Below are 14491 nucleotides of genomic sequence, written 5' to 3'. Positions count from 1 at the left end.
ATAAAATAACATAACATACTATAATATTTTACTTATTCAATTATGTATACTTCACAACAAATATTATAGTATTTTAAAGGTTTAATTACTCGGATGGTACCCACTTTGGTACAGGTATGTCAATCTGGTACCCGCTTTTAAAAAAATATCAATTGCATCCCAACTTTTGAAAAAGTGCTTCAATTAGGTCCCTTTCAGACGGAGTTGACTAACGTCGTTAGTCAACGTGCCACGTGTCAGTCTGTGTTTTTTTTTATTTTTTAAATTTTTTAAATTTTTTTTAAATTTTTTGAAAAAAAAATGCCACGTGTCAGGTCTCTGTGTGTGACACGTGGCATTCAGTGTCACTATCAGGTATCATTGTGTTGATTTCGTTTTGGTCTCCATATATGTCTTTTTGTTTCAATTTAGTACCTACTTATGTGTATCTGATTCAATCTTGACCTAATTTTTTTTAATAATTAAAATCCATTTTTTATAAAATTAAAAGTAATTAAGTATAAAACTTTTACAAAAATTAAGTATTTGATATTTATATTAAAATTTAGTGGTAAAAGTCATTTTATTAAATCATTTTTAATAAAAAATATTAGTATAACATTCAGACAAATAGAAATTTTGGTTTAAAATTAGTAAGAGACAATATTGTTCTATTTTGGAAAAAAAAAATAATAAACAGGTACACATAATTTTCTTATTAAAAAAATTGGGACAAAATTGAATCAGATACACATAAGTGGGTACCAAATTGAATCAAAAAGACATATATAGGGACTAAATCGAAATCAACACAATGCCACGTGTCACATACCCCTGACACGTGGCATTTTTACTTTTTTTTTCAAAAAATTTAAAAAAAAAATTTAAAAAATTTTAAAAAAAAATTTAAAAAATAAAAAGAAAAATAAAAAAATCACATACTGACACAGGGCACGTTGACTAACGGCGTTAGTTAACTCCGTCTGAAAGGAACCTAATTGAAACACTTTTTCAAAAGTTGGAATACAATTGATACTTTTTTTAAAAACGGATACCAGATTGACACACATGTACCAAAATGGGTATCGTCCGAGTAATTAAACCTATTTTAAGTATTCAGTTACGTATTTCTCAACACAGCATGATCGTCATTTTTACATATAGAAAGCATCACAAACCATTATATTATAAATATATTTGATTATCACACGCCCTTCGAATCATTCACAAAAATAACACTTTCACATCAAATTCATCTATTTTTTTGTCTTTTTCATGCAGAAATATAATTATATATGCGTGACGCACACAAATTTTATATATATATATATATATATATATATATATATATATATATATATATATAAATAAATAGTAAATGTGATTTATTGATTTTAAAATAAATATTAATAATAAAATTTGTAATTTAAATTTTTAGAAAAATAAAAGAATAAAAAAACTAAAAAGCTAAACTTTATTAGGATTAAAAAGGATGATTTCAAATTTTATCGAATAAAGAATAAAAGATATAGGAATAAAGGTAAAAAAACAGGTCATTTGACGTAAAAAAAGTAAAAAAGCTTTAAATTAAATGCATTAATATTAAATTGAAACTCCATGATTATAATAATAAAACGTAAGAAGATTATCCATTCACACAAACAAAATCAAACATCTAAAGTCAATCCAAAACGACGATTTTGGTAAAAATATGATATCAATATTGAGTATGAGATTAAAACACAATAGGTATTGGGTTATTGAGAAGATAACGACACAAAAAAACCTTGGTTAGTGATTAGACACGACATAAGAAAAGGTTGATTAATGATGTTTTAATGTGAGTGATTAAATTAGTTTAATCCGTGAGGAGAATGTGATGGAATTTCTTCTTCAATTGCGTGAATAATTGTGCACACTGAAAGAGTCCACTTAACTATAAATATCAAATTATATCCAAAAATTGAGAGGGAGCGTTGCATGTCTTTTTTTGAGTTTTGTTTTTGGTTATTTTGTTTTGAATTCATTGATGATGAAGTTTTATCTCCATGCATGTAACTTATCTACATTTGATGGTTTTGGGGGTTCGTCATAAAGGACCATTCATTATCTTATGTTTGAGATGTGAAGAAAGTGGTTGCCCCGTTAATATGATAACTTCTTTGTGGAGATAATATGAAAACATGTAAGGTTTGTTGAGATACAACTCTTCAAGATAACTAACGTATCTGAATAATGTTTTGGAGTTCCAAATTTCAAGTAAAAATGTCTATTTAAATTCTCTTTCATCTTAATTTCTAGACTCATTAACAAAGCACAAAATTAAGTATAAAATTATAATGAAAAGTTAAGTTGATGTTACAAATGAATAAAATGGTAAAATAGTTCTTATAATTGTATGTTACTAAAAACTAGTTTGTTAAAATTGTAAATATATTAATATTTTTGATTGATTAAAATTGCAATACTCAGTTAAATTGAATCCTGAAATTTTATTATAAGAGAACATAAATTTATTTTTCTAAATATTAAGCGAAAATCTAATTCGACGCAAACATTATTTTTTTTTTGTCAAAAATAGATAAAATTATTGTTAAATTATTTTATTAAATAAATATTTGAGTTAGTATTAACTTATCACACACTAACTAAATACCATTAAGGTTAGTGTTAGTTTAACGAATGCTATTTTTAATATTTATATTTATTTAAGTTAGAAAAAAAATATTAAAAATATATAAGGTTAGTTGAGAGAGGCTATTCATATTTAGTTTTAATATTTTATTAATTTAAGTTAACATCGATTAAGGTAACCATTAAATATGAAGAAAAAAAAAAATAAATAAGATTAACATTAACTTAGTAGTGTTAACTTATTTATTTTTAATATTTTATTTGTTTAAGTTAGGATTGGCTCAATATACACTAATTCTAAAATAAATAAGGTCGACGTGGGCTAGCGGACGCTTAAGGCCCATTAATTTCTCTGTCCTTTATTTTAAGGGTTGTCCCGTCTGGTGGGTCTAAGAGCTGGCCCAATAAGGAAGATTCAGACCTAACATACGCTAACACTAACCATACTACTCTTTTTCGTAAAAACAGAACCCCTATTTGCCTCCTTGAACAACCGCACTCGTTGCTAGGGTTTGTCTCCTCACCGCTTTCAAGTTCGCTCGAGCTCTTTCCTACTCCACGTAAGTCATCCTATATCTCGTACCATCCATTCCTTAGTTTATTTTCGTGTTTTACCCAACTAAGCCTCTGTAATGAGCTTATCTTGCATTATGTCTGTGGTTTCTTCCAGCTCCTAAGCATACTTCTTAATTTGTTGCGTCCGTGTCTACCATCGAGGTCTTGCTCTAGCTTATTCCAGGTAAGGGAAGCTAGAACCTAACCTTGTGTTTGTTTTTTTTTTTTCTGCTGTTCTTGTTGTTGTGCTAAGATTCTATGGTTGGTATGATGTTCTGGATGTGTGAAATGTTTTAGTATGTTAGTTTGGCTTGGTATGAATGGCTGTCCCAGGAAAATAGTGGCGAGATCTGATAATCTCGCCCAGGCGAGATGAGCAGGGGCTCGCCCAGACCCTTTTTCGCGAGGGGTCGCTCAGGCGACCAACTCAGTTTTGAGCGAGCGAGTGTCTCGCTCAGGCGAAGGGAGTCTCACCTAAGCGAGAATGCGCAGAGGCCGCTGTTGTGTGTGTGTCGAGCTCTCGCCTAGGCGAATGGAGCTCGCCTGAGCGAGAGTCCTTCTCGCTTGAGCGAGACCCTCCAGCCTGAGCGAAGAGCTGGGCGAGACTGCGCCCCGAGTTGGTTTCCCTCTGTGCTTGGACATTTAGCTTGTGCTTGTTTGAGATATTGTATGATGGCTTAATGGGAATGAGTATGCATGATTGGGAGATGATTATATGTGTGAGTTATGAGTTTGGCATGATCTTTATATGAATTATACATGAGGGGTTGGATACATACATATATATATATATATATATATATATATATATATATATATATATATATATATATATATATATATATGGTCACGAATTTCACATGAGCAACAATGGACGTAATGGTTGGTAATCCAGTGGCATGATTTTAGTATGAGGAGAAACACTTTATTCATGGTTGGGAATAATGAGTTGGTATTGATTCAACATATGATAAATGAGGGTTGGCTACAAATGTTGGTATGAGGTTCCTATGCATGATATATGTATCTGTTACTTGGTTGTTGTATATGTTTGACATGTGGTCAGTACGTAATTCCTTGAAGTCTCTAGGTGGGACTTCAGGGTCGTGCTTCAGTGGTCGGGACGTAATTTCATGGCTCCTGTTAGTGGGTGTCCATGGTGGTGCCCCATCTATATAACTTGGTAAGGATTCAAGGTAAGGATCGCATCCTGACACTCTAAGGAGTCAGTTAGTCTCACTTAGAGCAGACTGACTCCTGTGGTAAGAGTAGCAGGAGGCCTGAAACTCATTAAGGGTTAACCTTGTGCGTGAGGGAATTGATTCATTGTAACACTTGTGACACATAGCTCGGGGTGAGCAGAGGTATCCACCACAAGTGTAAGCATCCGCTGAATCCGACTAGGTTATATGTATCCAGATGAGTCGAGTCAAGTCTTAGTGTATTGATTGAAAGGTCATAACATGCTTGGTTGATATATGGATATTGGACTGTGAAAGTATATTTGGTTGCATTGATGAAATCTTTTTGGCTCTAGCTTACCCTTTCTTGTTTGAATGCCTTGTATGTTATCCTTATACTTTTGCAATGATCATCAATTTATTGATAAGAGTAGATGCGAGAGGTTCTCGTGGCCAACAGGGGAGAGATGATTCCGCTGCAGAGTCTACTTGGGTTGGACTTGATTTTCTTGTTGGGCTTTTGTTAGGGTTATGGCCCATGTATTGCTTTGCTCTTTAATACTCTTTTTCTTTCTTCCGTTAGCCTTTTAACTGGTTTTCTTTTGGCATTGTAGTGTGCCTAGGATTGTAGGGGTGTGTTTAAGACCCCAGGACTGCACTGTTGTACTATTTGTGTGTGACATTTCATTTAATTACGCTTATTAATTAAATGGGATGTTACAGACGCTAACCTCATTTGTCTAAAAAATTATATTTATTTAATTTAGCATAAGTTTATCCCGACACTAATTTATATATTCAAAATCTTTGTGCGTTCTTTATATATGGACTATAGGTTATTTTTAAAGACCTAGATTTAAAGATGACAAATCTCTTTACTTAATTTATTTCCTCACTTTTAGTGTACACTAATCTTCATTCACATTCATAATTTTCTCACACTCGTATTATCCACACTCAGCTCTTTCATCCATATTCATCTCTTTTATTCACATTAATCTTTTTCATTCATACATCTCCTTCATCTACATTTTTTTCCTTATCTTCATCCATATTATTTTCCTCATCTTTTTCATTCGTACTCATCACCTTCATCTACATTCATCTTCTTCATTTACATCTATCTCCTTAATGTCCCAACCATATCATGGATAAAAAACAAATACACACAGTACACGGTAAACAGTAACCAGAAATCCATGAAGCCGCTTACTCTATACTAAGGAAGCCCTTAATATGAAGTAAGCGAACATCAGCAATCCTAAAGCCTAAACGCCTGCATGCTGCCCCAACTATTTAGATGGAGTTGGGTAGGCACCACATTCGCAAACGAAGAACCCCCATGGTAAAATCATTAAGCGGGAGGCGAATATGAAGCTTCACGAACATGCAAGAATACATGTAAAAGAAATCCTCTTTGGCCCCCTCCCTACCATGACAGACACACTCAACACCACTAACCCGCTCAATGCAAACCGTACCCAAATCACATTTCCTCTCAAATAAGTATACACTTCTCAACCAAGCCTTCAGGAGCCGAGACCACCTATATTTAGAAAAAGATGTCCTAACACCATCAACAACCCACTCATAACCGGTCCTCTTCAACCAAGACGACTCAGCATGCTCGCAGGGAAGGTCCTCACGAACCTCCCTCTTCAACTCCATATGTAAACACTCAGAAGAACTACTTAAAAACTCCAATGTCAAACCACTAAAACTCGCACTAGAGTCACGGGAGTTCGAATCACTAAAAGAAGACAACATACCTTTGCAAAGTAACCGACAACAACACAAGGATTAAGCAAGAAGAAAGCAAAGAAAAGTTTGAGAGCGTTCCAAATAGAATCAAAAGCAAGAAATTATGATTAAGTTAAAATGAACCCCACCATATTTAAAAACCCTGTTGCAATTCTTCATCTACCAATTAGAATTAAAGAAAGCCTAAGGCCCAACCGCAAAAAATTGCTTCGAAAGGCATGCTCTGACACCAAACAGTATCACCATCAGTCACGTCACTTCAAGTTACCTGACGTCCCATCAAGAGTCAGGAACTTGTATGCAGCCAAAAAGACACTTCAAAGACAAGAAGATGTAAACGCATGTAATTGCATACTCGAAACATAACGGCCCAAACTTGCTAAAAAACAAACATAGGGCCCAAATTTGCTAAAACAAACAAAGCAACCAAACTCGCTAAAAAACAAACAACGACATCAACTGCACAATGATTCTATACGTCGCTACGCTCCTCAAGACTGGGAGGCTAGTATACCTATAGTGGTACACAACCAAATACCACAATTGAAAATTGCAAAACATAACAACCCCAAACTCACATATACATAGCGGCTCAAGGCTACCTAAACAAAAAACATAGCAGTCCAAATTCGCTAAAACAACCAAAGCAGCCAAACTCGTTCAAAAACAAAAAGCGACATCAACTACACAAAGAGTTTATACGTTGCTACGCTCCTCAAGACTGGGAGGCTAGTATACCTATAGTGGTACACAACCAAATACCACAATTGAAAATTGCAAAACATAACAGCCCCAAACTAACAGATACATAGTGACTCAAGGCTACCCAAAAAGCAAACATAGTAGCCCCAAACTCACATATACATAGTGGCCTAAAACCACCAAAAAGTAAGCAGCCCCAAACTCACAAAAACATAACGACCCAACCATACAATAAATCTATATGTTGCTACGCTCCTCAAGACTGAGAGGCTGATGTCCTAACCATACCATGGATCAAGAACAAATACACACAGTACACGGTAAACAGCCATCGAAAATCAGCAAAGATGCTTACTCTATACTAAGGAACTCCTTAGAATGAAGTAAGTGGACATCAATAATCCTAAAGTCGTTTACTCTATACTAAGGAACCCCTTAGTATACAATAAGCCATCAACAAAACCACCAAGCTGCTTACTATATACTAAGGAGACCCTTAGTATGCAGTAAGCGAACATCAATAGTCTTGAAGCCGCTTAAGGAACCCCTTAGTGTACAGTAAACAACCATCAACAAAACCACAAAGCCGCTTACTCTATACTGAAGAGCCCCTTAGTATGCAGTAAGCAGACATTAGTAGTCCTGAAGACGCTTACTCTATACTAAGGAAACCTTAGTATACAGTAAATAACCATCAACAAAATCACCAAGCCGCTTACTCTATACTGAGGAGCCCCTTAGTATGCAGTAAGCGTACATCAACATTCTTGAAGCCGCTTACTCTATACTAAGGAACCCCTTAGTATATAGTAAGCAACCATAAACAAAACCACCAAGCCACTTACTCTATACTAAGAAGCCCCTTAGGATGCAGTAAGCGGACATTAGCAGTCCTGAAGCCGCTTACTCTATACTAAGGAACCCCTTAGTATGCAATAAGCAACCATCAACGAAACCACCAAGTCGCTTATTCTGTACTAAGGAGCCCCTTAGTATAGAGAAAGCAGCCATCAACAACCATGAAGCCGCTTACTCCATACTAAGGAATCCCTTAGTGTGTGGAAAGCAGCCATAAACACTCAACTAACTAGGCGGTCCAAAAGTATCCAACCCTCAGATCCCACATGTTCGCTTACAGGATATCGTATACTTAGGATCCCCTATAAAGTATGTGGTATCTATCCATATTGACTCATAAACTGCCTACCAACAACTATTGAGGGTTCTTCTCGTAATTTCACCCACTGCCACTGGATCTAAAAACAGTTAAAAGAGGTATTTTGGGCCCAAAAGTCCATTCCAGGTAGGACCGACAGGTAAAAAAGGTATAAATAGCACATGTTCTATGCATTGATTATGCATTAAAATATTCTCTGAATCTCTGACATTACCAGTGCTAACTTAAGCATCAGAGTGTTTTTGTAAACACCCCTGCACCGTCATCAAAGCTTCATCGGAGTAGGAAGACATCAAGCCAGCAATTGAGTACCATATCCACTCAGAAGATTTGTGGAGTACAACTTCATCCTATAAGAACACTTAATCCATTATAATTTTTATTTATTTTTTCGTTTATATTATTTGAACATGAAGGTATTGTAAAAGTTTTTTTAAGTTATTGTCATTAGATTTGGCCAATTTGACGTTAAATTACTTCAATTAAAAAAAGTTGATTTAAAAATTAGTGATAAATTAGATTCAGCTCTCAAAATCTAACGAATTAACATCCATGATTTTAGTGTCACATATATGTGTAACACAAAATTGGTACTAATATAACTATTTAGCATCGACTTTTTTTTGACCGATACTAAATGAATTCTTTCACATTAAAAAAAATAGTAAAATCATTCTTGAAGTTACATGCTATCAACCAATTTCATTCCTTTTCCCTATTTGGTATCATCTAATATTGTTACAAATGTTGAATTTTTTATTTTTATAAACCACTTTTGAATTTTATTGACGTGAGTACATCATCAACCTTTTTTTCTTCAAATTACACAATTTCTATTTTGCAAAAAACTAAATTCTCATCATGTCGTTTCTAATTTTGCAGGTTTTTCTTTTGCAGTTGAAATTCTATTTTTCGAGAAACAAATTTTCAACATTTGTCTCTAGTTCTATGGATTTGTATATTATTTATAGTAAATTATTTTATTAACACCATATATTTTTATAAACTGGGGTGAATATAAATATTAAAAATATATTTAATTTAATATTTATAAATTAATTAAGGATAAAATTTAAAAGAGTTATTATAATAAAATAATTTAAATATATTGTAAGATAATAGAAAAATTATCATAATAAAATATTGTAATTATGATTGTTTTTTATAAAAATAAATTTTAATAAATGTATCTTTATTTAGTTAAAATAATTTATGTAATAAATTTTTGTGTGTAACACATTAGAAAAATAAAATTAAATAATGATATGATTCTAGGTGGAAATATTTGAAAAGAAATTTAATGTGAAGTTAAAAATTAGTAATATTAGTGTAAAATATATAGGTTTATTGGTAAAAAAAATTATTTAAACAAAAATAAATAATATAAATTTTTATAAAAAAAAGTTTTAAAATAGAAAAAAAATATAAAAATTTAAATTTGAATAACTAATAACTTCAACAAATAAATACCTAAATTTAAATTAATATATTTTTTTTTAAAAAACTTGAATAATTTAAGTTTACATAGAATTTCTTTTCAAATATTTTCACCTACAATCATTGTAAGGCCCACTTATGTTTCTGTCATAATTTTTAAGGGCCTATCCTAATCAGATGGGCCTAAAGGCTGGCTCATAAGGTGTCAAGGCCCCTAAAGCAGCCTAACACTTCCATTCTGCACTCACTTGCAAAAATCAGTGCCTTACTCCTCTCTATTTTCCCTAAAATAGTGCTCTGCTAGGGTTTAGCCCCAATCTTGGTCAAGTAGCTCAAACTCGATTTCCTGCTCCACGTAAGTTGCTCTCCAACTCATACCTCTCCTCTCTAATCATATTTTCGTATTTCCGGTTAGGGTTTCATAGTAAGCCTATTTTAAAATCTATTCCACTATTTTTCCAGCTCATTAATCCATTATTAGAGTTGTTGTGCTCCGCTGTTTAGTGTCGAAGTATTTTGCTAGCTCTTTCCAGGTAAGGGAAGCTAGGGTTTCATATTTTAAATTCATTTTGCCTATATTTGGTTCTGTTTTGCATTTTTGGTGCTTGTGTGGTGTTTAAGATGAAATGAGTATGCATTGGTTATTGTTTTGGATGAATATCTGGCTTTGCATGTGGGGAACAATGAGGGAGAACTACTACTTTCGCCCAAGCGAGCTCGTCTCGCCTAAGCGAGAGTAGTAGAAGCTCGCCTAGGGGTTTTTGCTCAAGCACTCGCTCAGGTGGGAAAACTGAGTTTTGAGCGAAAGACCATCTCGCTTAGGCGAGATGGCCTCGCCTAAGCGAGCGTTAGCAAAACCTCCCAGGGTCTTTGTTCGCGGTCTCGCCTAAGTGAGAGACTGCAGTTTGAGCGAGAGCACTCCTCTCGCCTGAGCAAGGGCTCCTAACTTGAGCGAGACCTGACACAAACCACTCGTTTTCTCACATAATTGTTATTGGTTGTATGATTGGATGGTTTGCTATATTTAAAGTATGAGGTATGTGAATATGCGTGAAATCCATGATTGTATGGACTGGATTGATGAGTTTGGCATGATCTTGGCATGCGACATGTATGGGATGATTGGTTATAAAAGCGACATGGAATTGGTATGGACAATGATTTTATATTGGTTGATGAAACATGATGTTAGTGTGGTCAGGACGTAATTCCACGATAGTTTCGTGGTGGTGCCTCATTGGTTAGGACGTAGTTCCATGAATCTCTATGTGAGATTTCATGGTGGTGCCTCATTGGTCAGGACGTAATTCCACGATGGTTGCGTGGGGGCGCCTCACGGTCAGGACGTGTACGTAATTCCATGACCCCTGTTAGTGAGAGTTCATGGTGGTGCCTTATACTTAGGATGTAATTCCATGAAGTTCGTGGTAGTGCCTCATTATATAATTTAGTAAGGATTCAAGGTAAAGATTGCATCCTAACACTCTAAAGAGTCAGTTAGTCTCACGTAGAGCGTACTGACTCAAGTGGTGAGAGTAGCAGGAGGCCTTAGATATTTTAAGGCTAACCTTGTGAGTGGTAGGGTGAAACCCATTGGCAATTGGCTCTGCAAAGCAATAGAGGCCACCACAAGTGTACTCCGTTTTGTATTGGCATCGTGGTGTGCCTCAATATTTCATTTTTTAGTACCTTGGTTATTTGTAAGGAGTGACGTTATACTCCATGACTTTGCCTCTTATATTATTCTGTGTGACATTTCATTTAATTAAGGTTATTATTTAAATGGGGTGTTACAATCATATTATATTATTTTATTTTATTTTTCTAATTTATTTTACACAAAAAATGATTACATAATTATTTTAACCAAATAAATATACATTTATTAAAATTAATTTTACAAAAATATATACTATTTTATTATGATAATTTTTCTATTACCATAATTATAATATATTTAAATTATCTTATTATTATAATCACTCTTCTAATTTTTTATTCTCAACTAATTGATAAATATTAAATTCAATATATTTCTTTTTAAAATTATATTCACATGAGTTTAGAAAAAAAATATAAATTTTTAATAAAATAATTTATTATAAATAAATATACAAATTTATAAAAATAGAAAAAAATGTTAATAAGAATTTGTTTCTTGAGAAATAGAATTCCAACAATAACAAATAACCTGCAATTTGCTGAAAATTTAGTCTTTTGAAAAAAAGTAATTGTACTGAAATAATAAAAAAGTCTGGGTTGGAAAATAAAATTCTTAATACTCCATGTTAATAAAATGGACAATGATATCTTAACGATTAAATTTTGATAACTTACTTTTACAATATGAGATAATATTTTTTAAGTAATTTTTTATTTTTCTATTTTCTCATTTTTTTTTATATTCGAAAATTATTTAGAAGATATCTTCTTAGGTTGTAAGAGAAAGTTGTCAAAATTTAGTTCTCAAAATATTATTACCCTAATAAAATTTCAAAATATCTATTGCAGAAAAAAAAAAGTCTACAAATGTTAGATTCAAGTATCAAGTGTTCCATTGACATGTATTTAGACATATACTACTACAGGTAGGGATGGATAAGTGGATGAATTTTATCTATTTAAGACCTAATTCACATTAAATAAGTTGAATAAGTATATTTTACGAAATAAATATTACATTTTTTAAAATTTGAATTTCATACATAAAAATTCACATGTAAATAAACCTATACGTGAATCCAAATAATGACATGACAAAAATAAAAAAATATATTAATTTAAAAGTTTTTTTCGTTGTTAAGATATCATGTATCAAATTTAAATGTACCAAATTAAATGAAATTATCTTTTTCTCTTTCACTAGATCAGATTTATTTTAGTTGATAACTTGTGTAACTTTCCTGTTTAAAATATTGTAGTTTCAAGCATTTGGGTTAGCTTACAAATCTAGTAATCTACTAATTAAGCTTGCAAAACCGGTAATTTTAAAAGGACCGAATTTGTAAATTTTATAATAGTTATGCAAAAAGAAAAAGTGCTATATTTTATATTCGCAATATGTATACTCATCCCATGTTGCTAATGAAAACAATATAAAATAATAATTGATTTTCTTTTTCTTATATATATCATATTGTTCATACAGTCATTAATTTTCCATTAGAATTTGATACATTAATTTATCAGTATAATAGTTTAATACAGTTTTTAGAGAATTATAACTAGAATTTTGACCCCCACAATTTACTTTCTCTATGGTTGAACTTTGATGATGCCCTAAATTAATTAATGTTTAATTCCTTGATGGTTCTTATTTAGTATATGATCCAACTTTGATTAATTGATATAAATGAATATTAAGCAAAGGTTAGGTTGAGTGAATGAGTACCTAATCTCATGAAGCACATGCACCCTACCTAGTTTCACTTTCAAGTCATTCCTCATTATTATAAGCACAAGTGAAGTTCTATCAATTATGTCCACCACAATACACGCTCTTAAATTCTTTGCCTAACCAATTCCTCTTTTTGTTGCACCATTGCCATAGTGGAGGGCTCACTATTTCATTTAGACTTCAAACATTTTTTAAGACCAATATGGTGAGGGAAAAAAATAATCAAAGGAAACAAAATAGAAGGGAATGATTGGAAAAAAGTGAAAGGAGAATAGAATAATTTATAGATTATTTCATTGTATGAAAAAAAGAAAAGAAAAAAAATATTGTTGTTTGAGAAATAAAAAAAATATTATATAATTTTTTGTCTGTGATTTAATTTAAAAGTTTGACACACAAAAGTAAAAATTGTAATTAAATTGGAAATATTCAAAATATTTGCTTACAAATTATTTTGAAATCCTAAATTTTGTTATATAACCTTACTTATTTTAAATTATATGGTTCGATTAGTTGTTAGATCTTAATTTCAATATATCTTAGGTGGTTTTGATTGTATGTTTAACTATAGTATAAACATAGTTTTATGTGTACAACATCTTATTAAACGCATTGAATTCAATTTAGTCATTAGAAATAAGTTGGTTTAAATTGTTTTGGAGTTTGAAAGTCCTTCCAAGTGTCCAAAATTTTGTGTGGAGAACCCTATTGAAAAAGGTACCAATGAAGGACAAATTAGCACACAAAGTTGTAATGATCGGTAGTATTACGGGTGAGTTTCGTGAATAGATTGAGAAGACTGTTACACACTTATTTTCTGTTTGTCATGTGATAGGCGGTGGTTGTAACATCCCGTTAGGATATTATGAATTTTAAATAATAAAATAAAAACATAATAATAATATCTCATTTATTTAAATTCATTTTCCAAAAATGCGAGAAATTTAAAATATTTATTACATTAAAAATTATTCCAAAATCTATAATTATAAACTCGAATAAAGTATAAAAGTCAGTCATATACGTGTTTACAAATTCATTCAAAAACCATAAAACATAAAAACTCTTGTAAGTCTTTTCTTCCGGTCTATCCTCGCTCTGTCTCTAGGCCTCACCAGATCCACCTACAACATCATCTGCTCACGTGTAATGCAATACACGATCATCGCCAAACACGAGTAGATAGGGTGAGCTAACAGTATAAAACATATACATACAATTCATGAATTATCCACACACATCAAAGGAACTCATATCCTTTGATTTCACCCAACATGGCCACCACCATGTCATCCATGATCTAGGTCTTAAGATGAATACCTCAAGATGTCTTGTTGCCACACCTACAAGCCAAAACTTGTAGAACACGTGCAGAAAACCTGCTACAGACCATACTTTGTAATTCAAGGTGGAGTTTCCAATACGAACATAGTTTGTAACGACCCAAGACTACCAAACTCGTCAACTTAATACTGAGGAGGGCAATCTATCTGGACCCATCCGTACGAGCCACAACTTGAACACTCACACTGGCAACATTCGCCAATCCAAGCCATAACTCAAGGATTCCTCATGTTCATCCACCATCTTGAGCCACAACTCAAGAGATGTCATTTTGAGCCACAACTCAAGGAATGCCACATGTTTAACCCCTATCCCGAGCCACAA

This window comes from Vigna unguiculata, chromosome 10 (genome assembly GCF_004118075.2).
Source record: "Vigna unguiculata cultivar IT97K-499-35 chromosome 10, ASM411807v1, whole genome shotgun sequence".
Lineage (NCBI taxonomy): Eukaryota > Viridiplantae > Streptophyta > Magnoliopsida > Fabales > Fabaceae > Vigna > Vigna unguiculata.
Note: the sequence above shows the minus strand (reverse complement) of the source record.